This window comes from Loxodonta africana, chromosome 4 (genome assembly GCF_030014295.1).
Source record: "Loxodonta africana isolate mLoxAfr1 chromosome 4, mLoxAfr1.hap2, whole genome shotgun sequence".
In the NCBI taxonomy this organism is placed as follows: Eukaryota; Metazoa; Chordata; class Mammalia; order Proboscidea; family Elephantidae; genus Loxodonta; species Loxodonta africana.
This window is the reverse complement of record NC_087345.1, coordinates 79,424,306-79,437,269: the sequence shown is the minus strand read 5'-3', so window position 1 is coordinate 79,437,269 and position 12,964 is coordinate 79,424,306. Positions and strand designations below refer to the sequence as shown.

Below are 12,964 nucleotides of genomic sequence, written 5' to 3'. Positions count from 1 at the left end.
ATAATTTGTTATGATCCACACAGTCGAATGCCTTTGCATAGTCAATAAAACATGGGTAAACATCCTTCTGGTATTCTCTGCTTTCAGCCAGTATCCATCTGACATCAGCAATGATATCCCTGGTTCCATGTCCTCTTTTAAAACTGGCCTGAATTTCTGGCAGTTCCCTGTTGATATACTGCTGCAGCCATTTTTTGAATGATCTTCAGCCAAAAAAAAAAAAAAAAAAAAAATTTAATAGCTATTGCTAAATATTGTGCCAATTGTATGCCAACCAACGTACATTGAGAATCTGGCTTTGAGTTTTACATTTAAGGCACTTGCCATAATTCTAATTCATTTGGAATCTATTCTGGTATAATAAGGTAAAGATCTTATTACTTCTCATTGCCCCTCAAATACAGCTCATTGTCCTTATATATTTTATTGAATTAATCTTGTCTTGATTTAAAATTGGCATTTTTTTAATTTAAAATGCCAATTTATCATATATTAAATAACTAAACCCAATGCTGCTGTGCCGATTCCAACTTATTGCGATCCTATTAGGACGAAGTGGAACTGCCCCATAGGGTTTCCAAGGCTGTAATCTTTACAGAAGCAGACTGCTATTATCTTTCTCCCGTAGAGTGGCTGGTGGGTTCGAACTGCTGACCTTTTGGTAAGCAGCCGAGCGCTTAATTACTATGCTACCAGGGCTCTTTTACCATATATTAAATATGGTAAATACTGCTATGTACACTCAGGCTTTGAATCTATTCTATGACTGTTTATTCTTACTCCAATTACCCCCTATATTTACTATTCTTGTTTTGTAGTGTTTTAATAGCTGATAATATGATTCCCCTTTACCTTAGTATTTTTGTACTTTTTCTCTCAGTGAATTTTGGACTAGTTTTGCTTAGTTACAAAATAAGAAAGCAAAGAAAAATAAAAAATCTAAAAATGCTATTGGGATTATACTAAATTTGTGGATTAATTTAGTGAAAACTAGAATAAATTATAGAGTATATACAGTAACAAATTCAAAATATGGTAAAGAAGAAAGAGAAATAATGTTGATTTAACAATGTATAACTTTATTAGGATGTTTTCAGTAGTGTTGTTGTCGTCTAGTTGATTCCAACTCATGGCGACCCTACAGAACAGAGTAGAACTGCCCCATAGGGTTTCCAAGGCTGTAATCTTTAACGCAGCCAACTACCACATTTTTCTCTCAAGGAGCGGCTTATGGGTTTGAACCACTGACCTGAGCTCTTAATCGCTGTGCATCAGGGCTCCTTGTTTTGAGTAGTAAAGGGCAAAAATTCAGGTTAAACTCAAGCTTAAGCATAAGAGAGACAGTTACTGGCTCATTTAACTGAAAAGTCCATTGGTAAAGCTAGCCTTTAGGCATGCCTGGATCCCTGGGTTCAAACAATGTCGTCAAGATTTGGTCTCTGTCTTCCAGTGGCTTCATTAGCTTCAACTTTTGACAAGCCGCCATGTGGTAGTAAAGGCGGTCCTTGTTCTGCTCCATGCTTACAGGTCTTTAACACCTGCAACATCAAGAGGGAGAGAGTCTTTTTCCTTTTTCCTTATAGTGCTAGCTTTTTCCTAAAAGTACCAACGATGGTTTTCATTGGCCAGGTCTGGGTCAAGTGTAGGAGTGGGGGTGAGGCCGGGTGTGGCGCAGCCCAGAAAAATAGGAATTGTGTACTATAATATCCACTGACATATAAAAAGGGGCTTTTAAAATCAGCGTTAAGAAATATAACCAAGTTGAAGTTCTAATACTATTTTTCAGCATTATCACAAGTTATATTGGGGCCATAAAGATGAACAGAAACAGGTTACCAAGTAGGAAAACACGTTGCAAGAGATTAAAAAAATTATTATCTTTGTTACTGAACAATATTTGTTAGAATTATAATACTGATTCTTGACAAATGACTCTTCCCGCATTTCTTGATCTCATTACTGTTTAACCAGTTGTCATGAAGTGGACTCCAACTCATGGTGACCTCCTGTGTGTCACAGTAGAACTGTGCCTGATAGGGTTTTTAATGGCTGATTTTTTGGAAAGAGATCACCAAGACTTTCTTCCAAGGTGCCTCTGGATGGATTCGAACTGCAAACCTTTTAGTTAGTCGCTGAGCACATAAACCGTTTGTACTGCCCAGGGACTCATTACTGTTTAAGCCAAAAAACCCAAACCTGCTGCCCTCAGGAAATGCTCATAGCAACCCTGTAGGACAGAGTAGGACTGCCTCATAGGGTTTCCAAGGCCGTAAATCTTTACAGAAGCAGACTGCCACATCTTTCTCTTGCAGAGCAGCTGGTGAGTCTGAACTGGTTAGCAGCTTAAACACTGTGCACCAGGGCTCCTGTCATTACATACTGTTCAGATTCTTCAAAATCTTGATTCATAAATTTATCCCTTTTTTTTTGCAACTTAATGCTCTCCTTCTAGTTTTTTTCCCTGCTCCTACCCTCCTAAATAATCAACAAGCCTCTCTGCTTTTTCAAGCTCCACTCCTTAAATTCATCGGTCAACTATAAAGACATTGTTTAGTTCAATGTTTTCAGTGATTTTCTTAATCACCAATCCCCACAGCCTTTACCTCTTCCTCTTCCTGCCTTTGATGGCCTGCTGACTCCGCAGCATTTGGTAACGCTGACTGGCCTTTCCTCGAAAGCTGGACTTTTCGTTTCTATGAAGCTGCACTCTGCTGATGCTTCTCTCAACTTCCTGATGACTTTTTCCCTGTTAATGTTGTTGGTTCTTCTTCCTTAACCTTCTTTACATGTTGGTGATTCTCAAGGTTCTGACTTCAAACTGTTTCTCTCTTCACTCTTTTTCTTGGCAGTCTCAAACACTTCCCTACTTTCATAAGTATGCACCTTCTGTTTAACTGCTTCTGATCAGTTCTCCCAACAGCCACATTATTCAATCCTAACTATCCATTATCAAGGGCAGCTCAACTTCCCCTTCTTGTGAAAAAAATAAAAAATTTTCTCTTCTGATTCCCATTTTTTTTGTTTTTAATGCCACTTGCTACTTTCAAACTTGCATTAGTTATTTATTTACAGGTGTACAATAAGTAAGAAAAGGTGGTCATCATTATGAGAATGATCCTATTGGTTCAAAGTGTTGTGAAATCCCATCTCACTTTTTTTTTGTCTTGAATACTGTCTTGATTTATGGTTATTCATACTAGTTATTCTAATATTAATCATCCTAATTATTCATCTCATATAAAGATACACTATTATATATTGTAGCTATTCTTTCATAATAGATGATATAGTCTTTGAGGGCAGGGACTTTGTCTTAAATGTGTTTCTATTTCTCATAGTACTTTAATAAGATTTTTTAATTACTGAGTTAATGAATATAAGAGTATAAACTTTCTGAAATGTTCCTAAATTCTATAAAAATAAGCACAATGGTAACAGGTGAATCTTACTCCCTTATGACGACCTTGGGAGAAATTTCTCTCAGGCTTCTCTTAAGCAACTTCTTCTCTTTTTTTTTAATGGTATGGATCATGTGAAACGTATAACTATATTTCCCTTTGCTTTAGTTGCTAGGAACCTCTGAGCCCAATTTGTGGCACCCCTCTATTCATTACACAAGATCTTTATTTAGGGATGTATTATTATTATTATTTTTTGATATTAACATACCCTGGCTTTATTTTGTCTTCCAATTACCCTTTGGTTTTCTCATCCACTCGTTTTCTCCAATTATAGTGTGTATGTTTTCCTAAGCACAATCCTTTGTGGAAAAGGCAGGGCATTGATAATAGGCAGCTATAAAACACATTTTAAAACAGTCCTTAAAGTTTGTTAATCCTTATTTCCTTTGATCTCCTACTTGATAGAGAGCCATCATCTAATTCACCACCATCAGGAGAGCACTCCCCCAACTTTCTACCCCACTAGTAAGCTTGTCCATATCTTTAAAAGAACAGCCTTTTATTTGTCCTTACAAAATGTATTTATTGTGTAGAATACAGATAAGCAAAAAGAATAGCTAAAAAACAAAAACACACCATATGGTAAGAACCACTCTACACCCTGTTTTTCTAATCCACTCTTTTAACAATGTTTTTTACATCTTTCCTTATCATTAAGTTATCCACTACTTCCTCATTTTAAACAGGTCATTGTATCTCGCTGATTGCATACCAGTGGAGACAATGAGATTCCACCTCCACATTCCCTTCTACTCAGGGCTTGTTCTAAGAGCTTCTTTTGAGTGGTCAGGGCCATAGTGAACAGGACCAGTTGTAGAGAAGTACATCAATCAAGCTGAGTAAATCAGATTCTATTGGATTTTGGAATTTGGTTCAAACACACTAGTCTCTCTTGAGTGCTTGGTTTGATAAGCCAGGAGAAGTTGATGTTACTATTTTTGTGTACAGACAATCTGAAAAATCCAATTTGCTGAGAGAAACGTGAAGCAAGCAAGCAAGCAAGCAAAAGCAGAGATGGAAACCATGTGGCTCCAGAGACTTGGAGATGAGTAGCTGTCTTGTTTTCAGATGCTTTCTGGTTCTCATTTCCAGACTCTTAATGAACTAGGACTTGCTTTCTGCTCCTGATTATGAGATAACCTTGTACTCATCCAGATAAAATTTACTTAAAATTAATATGAACTTATTTGCAACCATGTTATCCATGTCTAAGAAGAATGAGTGTAATATATTTAAGCTATTGTTGGTGGACAATGTTGAAATGAACTCTATCTAGCTCAATATATATGTGCAATTTTGATCACTTCCTTTTGAGAACTTTCTAGAAGTATAATTGCTTAGTCAAAGTATGTGCACATTTTAAGGGTTTTTATACATAGTTAAAAAATGCTTGCCAGAAATGTACCAACTTCCATTGCTACCTGCAATGCCTCTTTCACTGAATCCTTGCCCAACTATGTATTGTTTTCCTTTAAATCTTTACCAATTCAATATGATATGACATTTTTATTTATTGCCAATGAAGTTGAACATACCTATTTAGTGGCCATTTGTATGTATACATTTTGATTTTTTTGCTGTTCATCTGCTAATTTGTTTGAGCTTTTAAATATTAACATTCATACCCAACTTGACATCCTCCTTCCCCAGCCTATCTCCAATCTAATTTATGTACCTGATCCCACCTCCTCATATTTCTTTAGCGACATCTTTCAATCAGTTGTACTCTTTCTTAGCAATATCTTTAACTTCTTCCTGACTACTAGTTTTCTCTTTTGTATTAATAAACACCACTAAGTCTCTCCTTAAAGAAAAAAACCCATTTTTTTCTTTCACTTGCCATTCTTCTAGGGCTACTAACCTTTCTCTCTTTTCCTTTATAGCCAAATTTCTTGAAAGAATTGTCTTCACATGCTGTGTCCACTTCATCTTTCTCTTCAGTTTACTGCAAACAGGGTTTCATTAAAGTTCCCAATGCCTTCTTTGTTGCTAAAGATTTTAATAACAGAATGATATCAATATATAAAAGAACAAAATACAAAATGGTTTTCCCCAAATCAACTCAACTATGTAAAAAAAATTACGCAGAGAAAAAAGATTGATACAGAAAAATTTTAACATGATACATGAACATTTGGAAACCCTGGTGGCATAGTGGTTTAGTGCTACGGCTGCTAACCAAAGGGACAACAGTTCGAGTCCTCCAGGCGCTCCTTGGAAACTCTATGGGGCGGTTCTACTCTGTTCTATAGGGTCGCTATGAATCCGAATCGACTCGACGGCACTGGGTTTGGTTTGGTTTTTTGGACATGAACATTTTAAGTTACTCTAGGCACTGGGTCTTAGGTAGCTGAAGGACTGGTTTTATTTTCTTTTTTAAAAAGTATCCACAATTAAAAAAAAAACGAGAATAATTTACTTTCATGTCAGGACACATCAGGAGGCGGCAGGTTAGAAAAGCAGTAACCTGTACCTAACTTTCTCATCCCACACTAATTTTCTTTTACTCATCGATTTCTTCTTGCGACTTGTTTTCTTTCTTTTTTGGGGGAGGGGGGCATGCCACATAACACATTACAATCAAAAGCAGAAATTCTTAACTTACATTTTCTAAGAGGAGGCAGAAAACTGGAAAAGGGCATGAAGAAATCGACAAAGCGTTACTGGGCCGCATTTTACTTGGCCACAGGACTCAAGGCAGAGCAAGGGATAATCCCCATCCCCAGCGCCGGGGCTCCCGCCGCGGGGCACCACTGAATAACCTCCCGACAGGACAATCTCCTTTCAGGAGGGTTCTGAAGCCCCTTTCTCTCATCCCAAATGATCTCTAATTGAGCATCTTAGCTTCTCCTAACGGTTCCAAACCACCCGCAACCTTCGAGCGCCTCCGGTCACCTTGGTAACAGAGACGCCAGCCCCGCCTTCATAACTCTTCCCAGAACGCCACGCGCCATTCCCCATTCGCTTCCGGGTTGAAAGGCCTAGGACCCCCGGAAGTAGATGCCTGCCGGTCGCTCGGTGTCTTCCTGGGGCCCGGAGTACTCTGGTCGCGTGTGGTTGCTAAAGAGCCTGCGGCATATTCCTGAGAGGGTCGTGGGTACTGTATTGCTGTTTTTCAGCATTCAAAACGACTGGAAAGCTAAGAAAAGGATATAACCTCACTGAACTTTTGTTGGCCCTTGGTAAATCGATTAAATGTTACTTATTGAAAAGCTGAGAAGTGGTAAACACCTTATATGCCGCTTCACTTGTTACTGTGATGTATTTAAACAATTAAAATAACCTGTTTCCTATACAGAATCAGTTATTTTTATTACAGAAAGCGAACACCAGCAAAAAACCCAAACAAACCAAAACCCCAAATCTCACTCCCCCTCAAAGCAACCGTTTGTGAACACTTAAGAGCAGACCCTTCCAGACTCTTTTCTGTGCAAATAATAAATACAATTTCAAAATGAATCACACGGTATGTGCTGTTTCATAGGTCAAAAAGGGCATTCCAACAATGTAGTTGCATAGTATTCTATTGTATTTCTTGTTGGACGTTTAAACAATTTGTCTTTTTGCTCTTAATTAGTGCTGCAATGGGAGAAATGGAATTCCCTAAAGCCCATGCTCTCATTTCTTTGTGTAATTTTCCCTCTCTTTTTAGTCACTTGTATTTGCATTTCTCTATTTTACCCCCAATGCCTTCTCACTCCACTCTCATGTCTTTATATTGTATGTGGAAATTAGATATATGGCATTCAAATCCTACTCAAAATTTTTTTTTAAATTGTGCTTTAAGTGAAAGTTTATAGTTCAATTTAGTTTCTCATGCAGAAATGTGTACACACATTGTTATGTGACCCTAGATGCTCTCCCTGTAATGCAACAGCACATTCCTCCTTTTCAACCTGTGTTTCCCTCATCGCTTCAACCAGCTCTTGTCCCTTTCTGCCTTCTCATCTCGCCTCCAGACAGGAGCTGGCCATTTTTTTTTTTTTATTGAGCTAAGAAGTACACCCTTCACAAGTATCATTTTAGGTCTTATAGTCCAGTCTAACCTTTGTCTGAAGAGTTGGCTTCAGGAATGGTTTTAGTTTTGGGCTAACAGAGTGTCTGGGGGCCATGTCTTCTGGAGTTCCTCCAGTCTCAGATCTCTAAGTCTAGTCTTTTTACTAGAGTTTGAGTTCTGCACCCTACTTTTCTCCTGTTCTCTCAGGGACTCTGTTGTGTTCCCTGTCAGGGCGGTCATTGGTGGTATCTAGACACCATCTAGTTCTTCTGGACTCAGGATGATGAAGCCTCTGGTTTATGTGGCCCTTTCTGTCTCTTGGGCTCATATTTTCCTTGTGTCTTTGGTGTTCTTCATCCTCCTTTGCTCCAGGTGGGTTGGGACTAATTGATGCATCTTAGATGGCCGCTTGCTAGCTTTTAAGACCCCAGATGCCACTCACGAAAGTGGGGTGCAGAACATTTTCTTAATAAACTTTGTTATGCCAATTGACCTAGATGTCCCCTGAAACCATGGTCCCTAGGCCCCCACCCCTGCTACTCTGTCCCTCCAAGTATTTTGTTGTATTCAGGAAACTTCTTAGCTTTTGGATTAGTCCAGTTGTGCTGACTTCCCCGTATGGGTGTTGTCCTTCCCTTTATCTGAGATAATTCTTATCTACTATCTAGTTAGTGAATTTCCCTCCCCCTCCCTCCTTACCCTTGTAACCAAAGAAGGTTATCTTCCGTGTTTAAACCTTTTCTTGAGTTCTTACAATAGTGGTCTCGTACAATATTTGTCCCTTTGCGACTGACTAATTTCACTCAGCATAATGCTTTCCAGGTTCCACCATGTTACATGAGATGTTTCACGGATTCATCGTTGTTCTTTATGGTTGAGGAGCATTCCATTGTATGAATATACCATAATTTGTTTATCCATTCATCTGTTGTTGGGCGCCTAGGTTGTTTCTATCTTTTTGCTATTGTGAACAGTGCTGCAACGAAGATGGGTGTGCATATAACTATTTGTGTGATGGCTCTTATTTCTCTAGGATATATTCCGAAGAGTGGGATTGCTGGATTGTGTGATACTTCTATTTCTAGCTTTTTAAGGAAGCACCAAATTGATTTCCAAAGTGGTTGTACAATTTTACATTGCCACCAGCAGCGTATTAGTGTTCAGTCTCCACAACCTCTCCAACATTAATTATTTTGTGGTTTTTTGGATTAATGATAGCCTTGTTGGGATGGGATGGGATCTCATTGTAGTTTTGATTTGCATTTCTCTAATTCATATCCTTGGCGCGTTTTTAATTGCATTATCTTTTCGTTGTTGAAGTTTTGCAGTATTTATAGATTTGGAGATTAAATGGAAACCCTGGTGGTGTAGTGGTTAAGTGCTACGGCTGCTAACCAAAGGGCTGGCAGTTCGAACCCTCCAGGTGCTCCTTGGAAACTCTATGGGGCAGTTCTACTCTGTCCTATAGGGTCGCTATGAGTCGGAATCCACTCGATGGCACTGGGTTTGGTTTTTGTTTGGTTAGAGATTAGATGCGGATTGGATTTGTCTTAGCCCAGTTTTTTTTTCCTCAGGGTAGGTTGTCTTTTTATTCTTTTGGTGAAGTCTTTTGATGAGCATAGTGTTTGATTTTTAGGAGGCTCCAGTTATCTAGTTTCTCTTCTGGTGTTTGTGCATTGTTAGTAATGTTTTGCATTCTGTTTATGCCACATAGTAGGGCTCCTAGAGTTGTCCCTATTTTTTCTTCCATGATCTTTATTGTTTTAGATTTTATATTTAAGTCTTTGATCCATTTTGAGTTAGTTTTTGTGCATGGTGCAAGGTATCATTCTTGTTTTATTTTTTTGCGGATGGATATCCAGTTATGCCAGCACCATTTATTAAAGAGACCGTAGTTTCCCCAATTAACAGACTTTGGGCTTTTGTCAAATATTGGCTGCCCATAGATGGATGAATTTGTGTCTGGATTCTCAATTTTGTTGTTGTACCAGTACCAGGCTGTTTTGACTACTGTGGTGGTGTAAAGTTTCTAAAATTAGGTAGTGTGAGGCCTCCCACTTTGTTCTTATTTTTCAGTAATGCTTTACTTGTCTGGGCCTCTTCCCTTTCCATATGAATTTGGTGATTTGTTTCTCCATCTCATTAAAAAATGCCAGTGGAATTTGGATTGGGATTGCATCATATATGTGTAGATTGTTTTGGGTAGAATAGACGTTTTCACAATGTTGAGTCTTCCTGTCCATGAGCAAGGCATATTTTTCCACTTATGTAGGTTTCTTTTGGTTTCTTGCAGTAGTGTCTTGTAGTTTTCTTTGTATAGATCTTTTACACCTCTGGTTAGATTTATTCTTAACTATTTTATCTTCTTGGGGGCTATTGTAAATGGTATTGATTTGGTGATTTCCTCTTTGACGTTCTCTTTGTTGGTGTAGAGAAATTAAACGGATTTTTGTATCTTTATTTTGTATCCTGATACTTCACTGAAATCTTCTATTAGTTTTAGTAGTTTTCTTGTGGATTCTTCAGGATTTTCTGTGTATAAGATCATATCATCTGCGAATAGAGATACTTTTACTTCTTCCTTACCAATTTGGATGCGCTTTATTTCTTTTTCTAGCCTAAGTGCTCTGGCTAGGACCTCCAGCACAATGTTGAATAAGAGTGGTGATAAGGGGCATCCTTGTCTTGTTCCCATTCTCAAGGGGAATGCTTTCAGACTTTCATCATTTAGTATGATGTTGGCTGCTGGCTTTGTATAAATGTCCTTTACGATACTGAGAAATTTCCCTTCTATTCCTATTTTGCTGAGTGGGTTTATCATGAATGGGTGTTGGACTTTGTCGAGTGGCTCTTCTGCATCGGTTGATAAGATCATGTGGTTCTTGTCTTTTGTTTTATTTATGTGATGGATTACATTTATTGTTTTTCTAATGTCGAACCATCCCTGCATAGCTGGTATGAATCCCACTTGGTTGTGGTGAATTATTATTATTATTTTTTTTCATCAACCAGGAAAACTATTTTATTAGTGCTGAAAAGAAGCAGATTTTTACATGATAGGTCTATATGGATGGACCATTGGTCAGATGATTGTTATTGCCAGGGCAGCCATGTACAGGTTGTGAATTACACAACTCCATCAATTACATAGTGCCCTGGAGTTTTGTGACACAGCAACCCTGGATATTGGCCATATTTTACAAAAAAAAAAAAAAAAAAAAAAAGTAGGAAGTTGACAACTCAATACACATTCTCTTCCCTAGTAATAGAATGTTATGGAACCATCACCACTATTTCCAATTTTTCATCCCCCCAAACAGAAACTCAGTACCCCTTAATCAACGTCTCCTCATTACCCCCCCCACCTACCCCTAATAACCACTAAGTAACTTTTGTCTTTATGCATTTGCCTACTCTAGATATTTCTTGAAATGTGCCCTGGTGGCATGATAGCTAAGCGTTCAGCTGCTGCTAATCAAAAGCTCGGTGGTTGGAACCTACCAGCCACTCCCTGAGGGAAAAAACCTGGTGATCTGCTCCCCTAAAGATTACCTATGAAATCCTATGGGGCAGTTCTACTCTGTCATATGGGGTCAATATGAGGCGGAATCGATTCCACAGCACACAAAAACAACAGATATTTCATGTAAGTGAGATCATACAATGCTTATTCTTTTGTATCAGACTTCATTCACTCAGTATAATGTTTTCAAGGTTCATCCATGTTGTAGCATGTATCAGAGCTTCTGTTTATGGATGAGCACTATTCCACTGTGTGGAGAAAAAGGAGCCCTGGCAGAGCAGTGATTAAAGTGCTCACGGGAGAAAGATGTGGTAATCTGCTTCCGCAAAGATTTATAGCCTTGGAAACCCTCTGGGGCGGTTCTTCTCTGACCTGCAGGGTTATTATGAGTCAGAATGGCTCAATGGCAATGGGTTTTGTTTGGTTTTGGTATGAATAGACTACATTTTATTTACCTGTTCATCTGTTGATGGACAGTTGGGTTGTTTCTACCTTTTGGCTGATAGAGCTGCAGTAAACATGGATGCATGAGTGTCTGTCTGAGTCCCTGCTTTCAGTTCTTTTGGGTGTATGCTTAGGGGTGAAATTGCTGGGTCATATAATAACAATTCCATGTTTAACTTTTGGAGGAACCACCACACTGTTTTCCATAATGACTTAACTATTTTACAGGCCCACCAACAAGGGATGAAGGCTCCAAGTTATCCAAATCCTCACCAGTACTTGTTATTTTCCATTTTCTGATAATAGGCATCCTAGAAGGAGTGAAGTGGTATCACGTCGTGGTTTAGGTTTGCATTTCCCATGGGTTCATGTAGACAGTCCTATAGACTGGTTTCTTCTCAGAGTCTTGAGTTTCCTTCTTTCTCGTTTGCTCCGGATGAGTAGAGACCAGTAGTTGTATCTTAGGTGGACACTCTGCAAATCTTCTTTGATGAAATATCTATTCAATTTCTTTTTCCATTTTTTAATTGGATAGTTTGTCTTTTGTTAAATAATTTTAATATTAATTACATGTTGAAATGATCATTTTTTTTTCTTAAAGTGAACACTCTGCTTTACAAATAATGTGGTTGGCTGGAAGCTTTTGCCACTGTCTTAATTTTTTTTTTAAACAAATTAGTTTCTCATTAAACAATTAGTACACGTATTGTTTTATGACATTGGTTGCCCACCCCACAACATGTCAACACTCTCCACTTCTCGACCTTGGGTTCCTGCTATCATCTTTCCTGTCCCCTCCTGCCTCCTTGTCCTTGCCCCTGGACTGGTGTGCCCACTTAGTCTTGTTTTGTTTTATGGGTCTGTCTAATCTTTAGCTGAAGGGTGATTCTCAGGAGAGACTTCAGTACTGAGTTAAAAGGGTATCCAGGGGCCATACTCTCGGGGTTTCTCCAGTCTGTGTCAGACCAGTGAGTCTGGTGAAATATTATATTAGATATATCGGCTTAAATAAAATATGTCATTAAAATTAATTTCAACAATTTTTTCTTAACATGGTTATTAGAAAATACAAAATGATATATGTAGCTTATATTTGTAGCTCACATTGTATTTTTATTGGACAGTGCTGGTCTAGAAGATGAAGCATGATCTGAGGATGTGAACCCTAAGTGGTGTCATAAACCAATGGGGAAAGAATAGACCACACAAAAAATGGTGCTGGGATAATTGACTTCCTAAGGAAAAACATCACATACAATCCCTACCTCACTTCATTTAAAAAAAAAACAAAAAACCCATATAAAGACCTAAATATGAAATTAAACTTTTATAAGGATGTGGTGAATTATTTTTGATATGTTGTTGAATTCTATTGGCTAGAATTTTGTTGAGGATTTTTGCGTCTATGTTCATGAGGGAAACACCTGTGGTGTAGTGGTTAAGTGCTACGGCTGCTAACCAAAAGGTCAGGAGTTCGAATCCACTCAGCGCTCCTTGGAAACTCTATGGGGCAGTTCTACTGTGCCCTATAGGGTCGCT

At 38.4% G+C, this 12,964-nt stretch overlaps 1 long non-coding RNA gene across 2 annotated transcripts; it reads right to left on the bottom strand.

Annotated features, from left to right (window-relative positions):
* Positions 1 to 983: 983 nt before the first annotated feature.
* LOC104846740 (uncharacterized) lies at positions 984 to 6,957 on the bottom strand. 2 transcript variants are annotated; one of them, XR_775982.3, is made up of 3 exons: positions 6,067 to 6,957; positions 5,323 to 5,450; positions 984 to 1,538 (listed from the first exon to the last, which is right to left on the bottom strand). It is a non-coding gene; the product is annotated as an uncharacterized LOC104846740 (long non-coding RNA). The 2 variants fall into 2 exon arrangements; XR_010321824.1 differs by having other exon boundaries at positions 6,357 to 6,957.
* Between the last annotated feature and the right edge of the window lie 6,007 nt (positions 6,958 to 12,964).